Source organism: Protopterus annectens, chromosome 13.part0 (genome assembly GCF_019279795.1).
Source record: "Protopterus annectens isolate FY-2018-M chromosome 13.part0, PAN1.0, whole genome shotgun sequence".
Taxonomy (NCBI): Eukaryota; Metazoa; Chordata; order Ceratodontiformes; family Protopteridae; genus Protopterus; species Protopterus annectens.
In genome coordinates, this window is record NC_056747.1 from 1,198,474,091 (window position 1) to 1,198,489,038 (window position 14,948).

The 14,948-nt window shown below is 44.2% G+C and overlaps 1 protein-coding gene across 1 annotated transcript in view; it reads left to right on the forward strand.

Annotated features, from left to right (window-relative positions):
* Nucleotides 1–14,948, forward strand: part of DDX42 (DEAD-box helicase 42) — a 991,771-nt gene that overhangs the window by 449,600 nt on the left and 527,223 nt on the right. The window lies entirely within an intron of this gene.

Here is a 14,948-nt window from a genome sequence, read left to right on the forward strand (position 1 = left end):
AAAGATTTGCAGGATTTATTACAGTCAACTGAAAAAGTTGGAAAACCTACTTTGCAATGTGGTTTTGATTCCTTGGAGGCCTCTTGCAGGGCTGCTGTAACTGGATCTGTGCTAAGAAGTCAATTTTTGGCTGTAAGAGCAAACTTAGCCTGACCATGTTAAAGCAAAATTGTTGGATGCTCCTTTACAACAGGACAGTCTCTTTGGTGGTAAGGTTGAAGAAGTGTTAAAAAAGATGGAGGATAAAGCTAAATCTATGCAAACTGTGAAAGATTTCTTAAAAGTGCAACCTCCACGATTTAGTAGGCACTGGCCTACTAAAACTTGTCCTTTCCAGTCCCCTCGAGATCCAATCAAGTCGAATCAAGACACTTCAAAGGCTCCAGGTTTCAGTCACAAGGAACTTTTAGAACAAAACAATAGGGTGCCTCCACCTCCAAATTTGGAAGCAGCAAGGCACCTCCCTATGGTAAACAGTCTCAATGACTTCCCTCTACAATCACCAAGCACTTACTTTTAGCTGCCCCTTTGGGGGGAAAACTGGCACTTCATGCACGAAACTGGCAACTTATTACCCAGGACAAATGGGTTTTTAATGTAGTATCCCAGGGATACAGATTTAATTTCCACACGTTGCCAATCCCAAACGGATGGCCAGATCTGCCCCCAAATCAGTGGGCAGAGGCCCAGAAACAAGTTCTGTCCCTCATGAACATGGGGGCTATTCACCCAGTACCAGAAGAGGAAAAAGGACAAGGTTTCTATTCAAGACTTTTCCTGGTACCCAGAAAAGACAAATCATGGCGTCCAATTCTGGACTTATCCACTCTAAACACATTCCTGGACATTCCAAAATTCAAGGTGCCGACTCTTAACAGTTACTACCTATGCTAGGCAAAGATGCCTGGTTGGTAACTGTAGACCTAAAAGAGGCTTACCTGCATATCCCAATCAGGGAATTTTACAGAAGATACCGCCGCTTCAAAGCAGGCTACTTGCATTACCAGTTCTCTGCACTGCCCTTTCGCTTGTCTACTGCGCCCAGGGTATTCACAAAGTGCCTGGCACCAGTAATTGCATTTTGCAGGTAAAGAAATATTCAAATATATCCATACCTGGACAATTGCCTAATTCAGGTGGAAAACAAGGACGTTCTTCTAAAGCATCTGGCGTTTGTAAAAAGGGTTCTAACTTGTCTAGGGTACACCATAAACGAAAATAAATCACAACTGGTACCCTCTCAAAAAATTATATTCCTGGGTGCAAGCTTGAATACAACTGCTTACCTTATGCCAGAAAAGCAAATTCAGTTGGTGACTGACTTCAAACAAGTGGCCACAAAAACCCTGCTATCTGCAAGACAAATTCTGCAAGCCTTGGGGTTCATGGCCTCCTGTATTCTAATTCCATATGCAAGACTGCATATGAAGAAACTTCAGTGGTACTTAAAAAGTTTATGGAGTCAACATTGTCACAGCCTGGAAACAATGATTCCTGTTATACCTTGCCTGCAACTAGAGTTCCTATGGTGGGCAGAGGCCTGTCACCAAAACTAAGGACTGCCATTCACTCCACCCCCTGCTGCCCAAACCCTGACTACAGATGCATCAGACTATGCTTGGGGGGGCTCATCTGGCAGGGAAGTGCATTCAGGGCAAATTTAGCCCAAATCAAATGCACCTACATATCAATCAGAAAGAGATCCTAGCTGTACAGAATGCACTGACGGCCTTCAAGGACTACCTTCATTCAGGACAACTATTGATAAAGACAGACAACACCATAGTTATGTGGTACATAAGCAGGGGGGTACACATTCCTACCCCCTTTGCAGACTTAGCCATGGCATTGTGAAACACTGCCTTGACCTATCAAATACAACTACAAGCTCAATTCCTGCCAGGAAAGCTAAATACTCTGGCAGACGAACTATGCAGAAATCTTATGGACCCACACGAATGGAAACTGGAAACACAAGATGTTATGTAGTCCAATCTTGCCTGTAAAAGTGACACGCTGTGAGGGGAACAAGGCAGATTTTTCCCAGTTCAAGGTGATGCCCACCTGTTGACATAGGTTGATAGTAGCGTCTCTGGTCTGAACTAGTAGATGCCTGGTGGTGGCAGTAAGGAGCCAGTCATCCAGGTAGGGAAACACCTGGAATCCCTGATGTCTCAAGTGAGCAGTCACCACTGCCATGCATTTGGTAAACACCCTGGGGGCTGCGGTGAGACCAAAGGGCAGGGCTTGAAACTGAAGTGACTGGCTCCCAGACAGAAGCGTAGGTGACGTCTGGATGCCCTGTCCATCTTTTTGGTAGTAAGCATGCTTGAGGTCGATGGAGCACATCCACACTTCTTTTCCCAACAATGGGAGAATAGACTGCAACGTGACCATTCGGAGCTTGGACTTCTGTACATGGGTGTTCAGTTGGCTGAGATCCAAAATGGGTCTCGGGTCCCCTGTCCTTTTCGGCACCAAAAAGAATCTGGAGCAAGTCCCTAATCCGATGTGGTCTGAGGGGACATGTTGGATGGCTCCTTTTTGTAGTAGCTTTGAAACTTCTGAAGCTGCGTAATCCCTTTGACTGGGTGGAACATCCGGGATTTTCTTGATTGGAGGGGGATTTGATGAGAAGGGAAAGACTTATCCTGTGGAAATTATTCTTAGAACCCATTGGTCTTGGGTGATATCTTGCCATGCCTCCAGGTATAATGAGATTCGACCCCCGACTGGCTCCGGAAACGCACAGTCGGGCCTCCCATCAGGAGTGGCGGTAGGGAGAACCACAAAAGCAATCGCAGTCTCCCGAGTTGCGAGGGCCTCCTCTGCCCCTAGGGTGGCGTCTTCCTGAATAACCACCCCCTCCCCTGCCTCTGGAAGGGGGCTCGCCTTGTGCACCGGGAAAAAACCTCTGTGACTTCTTGAACCACATCATTCCACCCCTCTGGGCCTTGGGATAAGGCCTAGAGGGAAGGGAAAAATGGACTCCTATGGCAGAAAAGAGCTTTTCCCTCTTGCTCGCACCTAGTGAGAGTGTCTTTCACCTTGGTTCCGAACAAAGAGGAACCATCAAACGGGGAGTCGGTGAATGAAGACTTGAAGGCCTCCGCGAAATAAAGGTGAATCCAGGCCTGCCTCTTAAGAGCAACCCCTGAACTTGCTGCCCTATTCGCTCCCTCGGCTGCGTAGGAAATCAGACTCGTGGAGGAGTTTGCAATAGAATTGAGGGTAGACATTTGAGCGTTGACCTTCTGGGCCACCGCCTCAGAAACGTTACCCGTGAGAGTATCTCCAAGCTCCTTTAGGAAATCTCTCTGGAGCCATATGAAGTGTGATAAGTAATTCAGTGACCACTGGGTAAAGGTTGCTGAAGAAAACGTACGCTTCCCGTACCGGTCCATAACCCTAGATTCCTTGTTAGGGGGATGGACGGTGGAAGAAGTCTCAGCTAATTTTTTCTGGGTGGCAGCTGCCACCACCATGGCATCCACAGGGACTCCTTTGAATAGAAATTCCTTATCAGGAGGGGCAGGCAAAAATTTATTGGATCTCCTGGGGACTGGTTCCACAAAGTCAGGGGTTTCCCACACCCTTCGACAAACTAAATCCAGAAGCTCGTCGAAGGGTGGCGATACCCAGGAGGCGGAGGGCTGAGCACCAAAGGCCTTCGGGAAGACTGACTCCTCTTCTGAGGGGGCTTTGGATGGCCAGTCACCTCTTTTCTTCAAAATGTCTAGGATGTCAGAGAAAGGAAATGTCCTCAGAGGATGACTTAGGGGACCCCTCCGATTCCTCGAGGTCGGTATCTGACGTGAGAGACTCATCCTGGGAATCTGTGCTTCCTCTTGCACGTTTTCTTTCTGGGTGGTTCCTCAGGCAAAAACTCCTGAGGGGGCCCTCAGAAATATGGGAACCACTAATGGGGGGTACCATGAGGCCATGGGGCTCCGCTGTCCAGAGATAGATGGCGATCAGAGACCTGCACCAGTGTAGGGGGACAGAGTGACCAACCCACATGATGCTGCTGAAGACCTGGCCAGCACGCTCCGCATGGCCTCGAAGGCTGGTCCTCCTGGATCCGAAGAATGACCAGCCTCCAAAGCTAAGACAGGAGTCAGGCTTCCCCACACCGAAGCACCGAGAGGGAGACTAGGAGCCGAGAGGTGTCCCGAAGCCTCTCCCTCTGGTCCGACCAATGAATCCTGAGTCCTGAACCCCGTGGGCGGCGCCGACCGGGTCGGAGCTGACGTCAGAACTGATAAGCCAGGAGGGGCTGTCTGAACTGACCTAGGGACATCGCACGGAGCCGAGCACTCAGGCTCAGAAAGCTGAGATGTGCTCGAAGGAGGAAGTATTGATGTAGGTTGAGGGACTGGCTCCGGAGCCGACTGGGTCGGAGCCGAGAACAATTTAGCCAGTACCAGTGACTGAAGAGGTCTCTGCACCACTATATCGATGTCCACATCCGATAAGGTCCTGGAAGATTTGGAGGATAGGGAAGGAGATCGAGACCTCCTCTCTGAAGGGGACCTGCGAGGAGGAGATATCTGCCTGATGCTAGGCGACCGGCTCCGAACAGGCTCCAAGAAAATTGGAGCCGAAGCAGGTTCCATAACCACTGACATGTCCTGTGGCCCCGAGGACAATGGAGCCGAGGATGTCGATTTTACTTTTTTCTCTGGCGGCTCCGAGGCTATAGATGGAGCCGGGGATCGCTTTTTTGCCTTAGAAGATTTTGCCTTAGAGCTGGAAGCACTCTCCAGACCCTCCTCGAAGGAGGGTTTCAGAAGTCCCTTCAAAATCAATTTGTTCTTCCTTTCCTGAAGAACACGTGGGCTAAAGGCATGACAAAATCTACACGATTCCTGGAGATGAATCGCTCCCAGACAGTACACACGAGTGTCCATCGGTGATGGACATCTTATAACTGCACTTGGAGCACTTCTTGAAACCTGAGGGCTTATGCGCCGTAGTATCTTTGGACATAGGTACCACAAACAGCAAGTAACTAACTCAAAATAGACCAATGGTCAAACAGCCACAAGCGCAGGAACAAGCCAAACAACAAACAGAACACCACAAAGACCTCTAACTCAAACGATCCTTATACACAAATACAAAGGGGGAAGACTTAATTCCTCTAATTTAAACGGTTTTAGTCCAAGGGAAGGATTTAGCACACAAGGAAAGCAAGGGGACAGACTAGGTCCTCTAACTGAAACGGGCCTAGCCCGTTGGAAACAGCTAGTGGGATACCATAGAATACGCTGTAAAAGAAAACACAACTTTTCCACAGTACAGTCAAGAACACACACAATAGCTATTAAAATAGCTTTTTTTTTTTCGTTTTTTTTTTTTTTTGCAAAAACTTTCTTTGATACAAGAAGAAAAGGGTACTTAGCCACAGCCAAGAGCGAGACCACGTCCGAGCTACACGAGCGGCAAATGAGATCTGGGGATAGAGAGCAGTGCAGCATATAGGATACCATCTTAGCTCAGCCAATAGAAAGACTTCAAGCTAAAAAGCATGGCCGAGTCGGAGCCGACATTCGGTTCCGAACCCACGGGTAAGAATGTGAGGCGAGTTGGACTACATACATCGAACGTTATGGTGAGTACATAACTTCTTGTTTTCAACATGTTGACACACAAATGGGGGAGCCCAGACACAGATCTTTTTGCCTCACCCCAGAACTAGAAGTTGGACAAATTCTGCACAAGAATTCATCACAAAAAAGCTTGGAAAGTGGATGCTCTATCAGTCTATGCTTTTCACCCTCTGCCTCTACTCTCCAAAGTTCTACTAAAAGTCAAACTGGACAAACCAAAAGTGATTCTTTGGACAGGGGTCCTACCTTTATACTTCCCTAGACACACCCCCAACTAAACAGCAACCTATAACCTCTCTCCTACATATCCACCAATTAATTCCTCACTCCTTCAACCACACCCTCTCTTGAAACCACCCCTCCTATTCCCTACAAACCTATAATCTCTAACCTCATACTCTATAAAAACATGCCCTTAACCCTTAAATATCTCTTTCCTCTTCTTCTCCTAAACATCCTACTTTACTACTACACCCTTACCTCCTATGAAAATCTCAAACTTTACCAAACTCCTACTTTAACCAAACATACTACAACTACACTTCCCTACCCAAACAATCACATATTAATATACTAGCTACCTGTCCCTACCTCCCCCTCTCTACCATAAAGCCCACCACTACCAACTCACAACCTCCAAAAGACTCATTCTAATACCAGTCAAATATACAAAACCCTGCAACCACCCCAAACTCTTTTACTTATATGGAGATATCCACCCCAACCCTGGCCCCAATACCCTCCAAAATCAAAGCCCTCTAAAACAAACTACCAATTATTCTAACCCACCCTTTTCCTCTGACTCTCTCTCTATTGCTCATCTTAATATTCGTAGCATTAACAACAAAGTCACTCAACTCCATGCCTTAATTGATTTTATGCCTTTGATATCCTCTGTCTCACAGAAACCTGGCTTAAACCTAGTACCAAAGACAATGAATTCACCCCCCCAGGCTATAGTACCTTAAGACAAGACCGTCCTAAGAAAAGGTGGAGGAGTGGCCTCCTGTTCAAATCCCAACTTCAGGTGGCTTTAATTAACTCCTTCCCCACACCAGGAAATGCTGAAATTCTATCCACTAAACTCCAAATTAACAAAACCAAAGCTATAAACATAATATGTTCCTACATCCCCCCAGGCAAGAACATCCACACCCTGGAAAATATCCTAAGCTGGATTTCTAGCACCTTCCCCCAGGAAACCATAATCCTAGGTGGTTTTAATATCGACTGAACTCCTGCATATCTCCCAAACCCACCACACACCTTAACCTCTTTAACTTTCACCAAACCATTAACTCCCCTACGAGAATATATAAATCCACCCACAAACAAACGATCCTAGACTGGATACTGACCAACAACAATCCCCTCTCCTATAAAACAGGTATACTCCCTGACAATATTAGTGACCACCTCCTTACCTTTATCACCAAACAAAATGCAACATTCCTAAACAAACTACTTATCAACTAAATACAACAAAACAGCATTCAATCTAACATCCTTTCAAACTGAACTCAAAGAATATAACTGGTCAACTCTAAAATACCTCCCAATAGATGAAGCAGTAACGCATTTCAACAACACCTTCTTACAAATTCTAAACCAACATGCCCCATCCCGTTAGTCAGAATCAGATCCAAAGCAGCTCCTTGGCTCTCTGTTATAACTAAACAAACTATGAGAGAGAAATAAATCATGGTCAAAATGGAGATCCACTAAAAGCCCTACTGACCATCAAACCTTCAAACATCTAAGAAACAAAACAAAGAAACTTGTCATCCTAGACAAAAACTACAACTTTCAATACCAACAAAACCAAAACCAAAACCCAAAAATTCTGGTCAGGAATTAATAAACTACTCCACCCAGGCAACACCAAAACACCTACCCCAGCTAGCTTAGCACAAAACAACCTAACATCATAGCCAACACCTTTAACAATTTCTTCTCTCAAACTGTAAACTCACTTGCAAGCACCATGACTCCACCCTCCCTCCAAACTACCCCCATCCATAACAATACCTATACACTAAAACTTGAAACCGTCTCAACTACCTATATACAGAAACTACTTTCTAAACTAAAACCCTGCACCCGGTTGACAAACTTCCAGCTGAATACCTTCAATTAGCTGCAAAAGAAATAGCCTACCCAGTATCCATCTTAATAAACAGAACCATAACAGAATCCAAAATTCCATCCTGCTGGAAAAACTCACATTATTCCACTCCATAAAGGTGGAAACTCTAATGAACTATCCAATTTTAGACCTATTGCCCTTCTATCGCCTCTATCCAAAATAATGGAACGCTGTATTCACCATCAACTTCTAAACTATCTCTTAAATAACAACCTGCTTGTAGACTCTCAACATGGTTTTAGACCCTACCACAGCACTACTACTGCCCTTCTCTCCTTCTCTGACACCATAAATAAAAATCAAATAGAAACCTATTCTCATCTGCACTATTTCTGGACCTCTCAAAAGCATTTGATATGGTCAACCATCAACTTCTCCTTGATACCTTAAAATCTCTATCACTGGATTCTCAAGCATTACAGTGGTTCAAATCAAATTTGACTAATAGAAAACAAGCTGTCCTGTGGGACAGCCATCTATCCACTCAACTCCCTGTTACTATTGGTGTCCCACAAGGATCTATCCTAGGCCCCCTACTTTTCTCCATTTTCATCAATAATTTGCCCCCCTACCAACATCCACATGCATACAATATGCAGATGATTCCACTCTCATCTGCTCTGCCTCTACCCCAGCAGAACTCCACTCCACTACCCAAGTAGTCTTTACTGCAGCAGAAAATTGGTTTCAACACATCTGTCTCCTCCTTAATCCCAAAAAAACCAAACTACTACTCTTTACCCCTACCTCTAAATCCACCCCTATCTCTTTTTCTATAACATCCTGTAATGGCACTATCATCAAACCTGACAACTGCACTAAACTCCTAGGCATCACCATAGATAACCAGATAAATTTTGACTGTCACATTGATTTAACTATCAAAACTGTCAATAAAAAGATTGGTGCCCTATACAGGCTAAAGCCCTATCTCACTTCAACCTCCCGAGTAGCCCTTGCCCAAACTCACCTTATCTCTACACTAACTTACGCCTCCCCTTTGTCAACTTATCTAAAGGCAATCTTCAGAAACTGAGTACTGCCTACCACAGTATAGCCAGATTTGCCACTGGCTCACCTTTCCAAACTCACCACTGTCTTAACTTAAAGAAACTCAACTGGCTTGAACTCCAACCTTATACTCCTACAACAACTAATCATCACTTTCAAAATTCTTCATTACCCCTCCAATATACCCATACTAAATAAACTCATCACACCTTATAAAAATCTCAAGACACTCAGATCAGCCAACAAGCTACTAGTTACTACCTTGAAATCTCATAACAAATCAGGTGATTCCCTATTTGCAAACACTATCGGTTCTTACTGGAATAAACTTTCCATTGAACTGACCTCCCTAACATCATGTCACCTTTTCAAAAAACAGATAAAACCACCTACTAATTCACTGGCTATGCCCTGCTCCAATCCTGACTGAGCATAGTACTGTTCATTACTATATACAGTCTGCTACTTGCAATTCTTTCCACTCCCTTTCTTACCTAGACTAACATCCTCAGCCCCTTCACTGGACCTTCACTCTTTTCTCCTATCTTATTGCCTACTTCACTCAGATAGCCTTCCTCTCTCTATTTTCTTTCCAGCCATACCTAGACCATCTTTATCCTACTACCATAGCATTTCATCTCTATCCTGCTTCCTCACTCTCCTTTTCAACTTGACTTTCATAACATTTAACTATGTTAAAATACTTTTACCCTACGTAACCATATTCTATCCACAATTTCTATCTATCTTTTCTCCCCTTTTTCCCATAGCTTTACTACCTATCTACCTGTTTACCTTCTAACTTGCTTTTTTAACACTTGTTACCATCAGTTTCTTTCCCTCTGCTAACTACCTAATCTGTCTTCTAGCCTACTGACCGATGATTAAATTACTTAGCTTGACTACAGATATCCTTAACTCAACTTTATATTTTAGTGCCTGAGCTTAACTCCTCAGCCACATAATGTGAACTCTGTTTGTTGCCTACTTAAATTAGTCCAGGCAAACTGTATTTTGTCTCTGTACATTTTTGTTTTTTGTTTTTTAAAAATTGATTTATTTAGTAAAGTATTCCTCATGTATTGTCTTAGTCTGATAGTGGAGCTTTTCTCCTCGGGCCTCTGCTGAAAATGGACATGTATCCAGCCAGACTAGCCCGGTTAACAAATGTAAAATAAATAAAATAAATAAATAAATAAATTCTGATTGCTCTAGACTGGCCTCGCCAACACTGGTGCCCACTCCTGCGCAATGAGTCGCACCTTCCTCCGTGGCACCTGCCTCAGACACCTTACATACTGTCTCAGCAGAACTACCAAATTCTGCACACTCAGCTCCAAACTTTTAATCTTGCAGCGTGGCTAATCAACTAATACCCTTGGCATCCCTCAGCAAACCTGTGATGGATGTCATTTTGGAGGCTAGAAGGCCTAGTACTAGAAAATCTTATGCTGACAAATGGAAAACATTCTATGCCTGGAACCAATCACAAGGAATAAGCACAACAATGCCCAATATTCCTCATATTCTGCAATACTTAACTGAGATGCTTCACAAGGGCCTTTCTTTTTCTTCCATAAAAATCCATGCCTCTGCCATTTCAGCTCATTACAACACAGAACCTCCCCTCATCCTCTGCTAAAGCAGTATCTGAGGGGCCAAAAATGTAAGACCTCCCAGGAGAGCACCGACTCCTGCATGGGACCTCAATTTTGTTTTGAAAAAACTCTCCCTCCTTTTGAGCCAGCTGCTACTGCAGACCTAAAATTTATTTTTTGGAAAACTGCTTTCCTTTTAGCAGTCACTTCAGCTAGAAGGATTTCAGAATTACAGGCTCTTATGGCAGTGGAGCCTTTCATTATTTTTCATCCGGACAGGATGGCTCTCGGGGCTAATCCATCTTTCATGCCTAAGGTGATATCCATTGTGGCTCTTAATCAGACCATTCATCTGCCAACTTTCTTTCCCAATCCACAGAACAAGGGTGAGCAGATTCTGCACTCATTGGATGTGCACAGACATCTTAGATTCTACTTAAACAGGACAAAATCTTTAAGAAAATCTGAACAACTATTGGTGACATTTGCTGCAGGGACAGAGGAAAAGAATATTTTAAAGCAGACTGTTTCCAAATCGATAAGCCGTTGTATTTATTTCTGCTATATGCACCATGGTAAACCTATCCCCAAGGGGATCAGGTCTCATTCCACCAGGGCTGCATCTACTCCTGCAGCCTTTCTCAGAGGGGTTCCTACCAGAGACATTCAAGAAGCTGCTACCTGGACCTCCGTTCATACGTTCACTAAACATTACCATTTACCTCTCTTCTCTAAATCCAGAGCTGGCTTTGCCACTTCTATCCTGCAGGGTAATGCTGTATAAATCCATCCTCCCAACCATAGCTTTGGGATTCTACCCAAATGTAATGACTGCAACAGTGAAACGCGAAGAACATAGTACAGTTGTGTACACTTACCATAAATGTAGATGTTCGAGTGTATTCACTGTTGCAGTTCTGGTTTCCCTCCCTCCAGCCCCCTGTTTTTCTCTTACTATTCCTGTCCTTTCTTTTACTATGCTTAAAAGCCTTTTTGGTGTATTTGCTTTTGATTGGAGGTATATTTTTTGTGTTTTACATTTTATATATATATATATATATATATATATATATATATATATATGTACACATAGACATTTTTTTTCTCCTCGTTTGGGGGGGTGCCTGACATCTGGGGCAAGAAAAACTGATGTAATGGCGTCTGCTGCATGTTTTATACCCCTGACGACCTGATGTCAGGGAAGAAGGGACAGCAACCGACGCAGGACCCAAGACTTTGTTAATCAGGCCGACTGAGGGCAACCTGCCGGCAGATTTACCAAATGTAATGACTGCAACAGTGAATACACTCTAACATCTACATTTATGGTAAGTGTACACAACTGTACTTTATGCAGAGTCCAGTTGATTTGGGAGCAGATCATGTAGATTTTAATATTTTGCATCCTTCGTTTCACCTAATTCTTTGGACCTTAGGATCCATGGCCGCAGCCATTCAGCTTGTTCCTCTGGCCAAGGTATCATATGAGGGTCTTAAAGTGGACTGTGGCAGCCCAGTGGTCCATTCTGTTTCAACCTATGTCCATGTCCATAAAACTGACACCCGTGTGCAGACAGCACCTTCTTTGGTGGCTTCAGTCTCAAGATCTCACCTTAGGCAGGCCCTTTTCTCTCCCTCCGCCCAAAGCCACTGTGACCATGGATATTTTCCTGTTGGGGTGGGGGGCATTTTCAGGGGAGAACTGTTCAAGGCACGTGGTCCCCTGTAGAGACCTAGAGATGAGAGCAGTCCTACACATATTGCAAGCCTTTCAGGACTGCCTTTCCCTGGGGATGATTGCAGTTCAGATGGACAACATGGGAGTGGTCTGGTGTATCATCAAACAGGGGGGAACACTATCTTACCTGTTGTGCAGAGAGGCCATGAGAGTGTGGGAGTGGGCGATGTCCTCCAGGCACTTTAATTCTTGCAATGCATATACTCAGGGAGTCCAACAATTTGGCTGACAAACTCAGCAGATTATATCGAGTCCTCACTAGTCGTCCCTCAATCCCTTTATGGCGAAACAGATTTTCGATTTGTTGGGTCCGCTGTGCTGCAGCGTCTTTGCCTCCCCAACCAACAACAAATGCAGATTGTATTTTGGCCTGATCTCCTCCACCTGGGGAGTCACGAAGGGATGCTCTAGTCCATGCTTGGACTCCGGGTGTCTCTTACGCTTATCCTCCTGTCCCTTTGACTGTCAAAGTTTTGCAGAAAGCACATTGCCTGAGGACATCCCTGATCATCATTGCCCCTTTCTGGCCTCATCAGCAGTGGTTCACCTTCATCAGGTCTCCTCTGAAGTATCCTCCCTGGATACTGGATGCCCTTCAGGATCTTATCTTCCATCCTTCAGGGCTTCCTCTTCCAAGTCTTCAGACCCTTCATCTAACCGCATGTTTTTTCCAATTCCAGTGATCTTGAAACAGTCCAGGCTACCTTCCCCCATCAAGAATATTATCTTTGCTTTCCAGAAAACTTCCACCAAGAAGGTTTACAGTAGCAAATGGAAAACGCTTTGTCTGCTAAGAACAGGAATCTGGATCCTTTTTCTGTCTCTGTTTCAGCTACATGTCCTCACTTTTTCAGACTGGGGCAAGTTTTTCTACTATTAAGCTCGAGTTGGTGGCTATTTCTAATTTTCATGAAAGCACCACACCTATGTTCTCTTCCAGGTTCTGTAAACATTCATGAAAGGCGGTTTCCTTCTCAGACTGCCAGTTAAGGATCTCTCGCCTCCTTGGGATTTAACCTTAGGTGCAGTCTCTAACTCGGTCTGGTTGACCCTGCCAGTTGGTGAGATCTTAAATTCTTGACATGGAAAATGGCCTTCCTGTAGCCATTACTTCGGCTAGGAGGATTTCCAAATTGCAAGCTCTTTCAATTGCTTCTACTTGTATGGTCTTTCACAAGGACATCTCTTATCTCTTAGAATGAATCCTTCCTTTCTGCCCAAGGTTGCCTCTGAATCCAATCTGAACCAATATATTCGGTTGCCAGTTTTCTTCCTTATTTGTTCCAATAAAGGAAAATACATTCTACATACCTTGGATGTACACAGGCAATTACTATTTTATATACATAGGGCCAAGGAGTTTCGCTAATCAGATTAGCTCTTTGTGTCCTTGTCCCCGAGAAGACTTGGCTTCCTGGTTTTTAAGGTGACTATTTCTAAATGGATCTGTAGCTGCATTTCTACAGTCTATGCAAACAAGCATCTGGATGTTCAGGGGAAGGTTAGGTGCTCATTCTAGTAGGTCCAGGGCTACTTCCTCAGCCTTCATGGCCAGACTCTCCATTGATATTTGTGCTGCTGCCACTTTGTGTAGTCCTCACATCTGTCTCATAAGCTGGATTTGGTTTCCAGGAACAGGGCCTCCTTTGGTTCCACGGTGCTTTGGCATGTCTTGAGGTCTCCCAGTCTGTATGGTAGCTGGGGACTCTGACCCGTCTGTGAGGAGTAATGGCATGGATAAAAGCTCAGATCCAAGACCCTTCTTTGAGAAAAAATGACATAGGATAACACAGGTGCCAATTTATGGTAAGTACGCAACTCCACATCCGATGATGGCAAGATATCCCATGCTTTCTTCCCCAGTTCGAGAGATTTTGGTCTTCTCTCATAGGTCTTTGACAACGTAAGATTTATAAAAGCAAGTGGAAGAGATTTTCTTTTTTGGGCTGAACAAAGACTGATAGATCCTTTTACAGCACCAGTGGGGGTTGTACTTGACTTTTTGGTTTCCCTTTTCGGTGATGGAGCTAATTATTCTACTGTTAGTCTAGTTAGCAGCCATATCCAATTTTCATTTTGGCTTTGATTCCTTATCCCTTGCTTCTTCTAAGCTTTGTAAAGCTTTTCTTAGGGGCATTTTCCTGCTCTGGCCTCCAGTGAATGAATCTACTCCACTGTGGGATCCAGCAATGATTTTGTAAACGTTAGTCCCACCTGCCCTTTGAGGCTGCAGCTACTGTGGATATAAAATTCCTTTCTTGGAAAACTTTCTCTAGTAGCTGTCACGTCTGCAAGAAGAGTATCTGAACTTCAAGCCCTTTTTTCTAAATTTCCGTACTTGATTTTTCACAAGGATGGTGTTACCTTGCTCACTAAACCTTCGTTTTTACCCAAGATGGCTAAGGAAGGGAACATTAATCAGTCCATCATTTTTCCAGTCTTTTCCTAATTTAATTATCAAAACATAGGTGAATATATCCTCCATTTGCTTGATGTTCATAGACAGCTTTGGTTTTATTTACACAGAACCAAGCCTGTTAGCAAGTCCGATTGGTTGTTTGTATCCTTTTCCGTTACAGAAAGGGTAGATCTATTATCAAAGTTTCATTAGCCAGATGGTTGAAAGATTGTAGTACTTTTATTCTTCCAAAAATATTCCCTTATGAGGACCAGTTAAGGCCAGCTCCACAAGGTCTGTGGCTACTTCTCAGGCTTTTTGGTCTGGAGCTTCAATTTAGGATATTTGCGCTGCAGCTATTTGGTCTTACCCCCACACATTTATTATGCATTACAAGTTGGACATCATATCCAGGAGTAGAAGGACTTTTGGTTTTGCTGTTCTC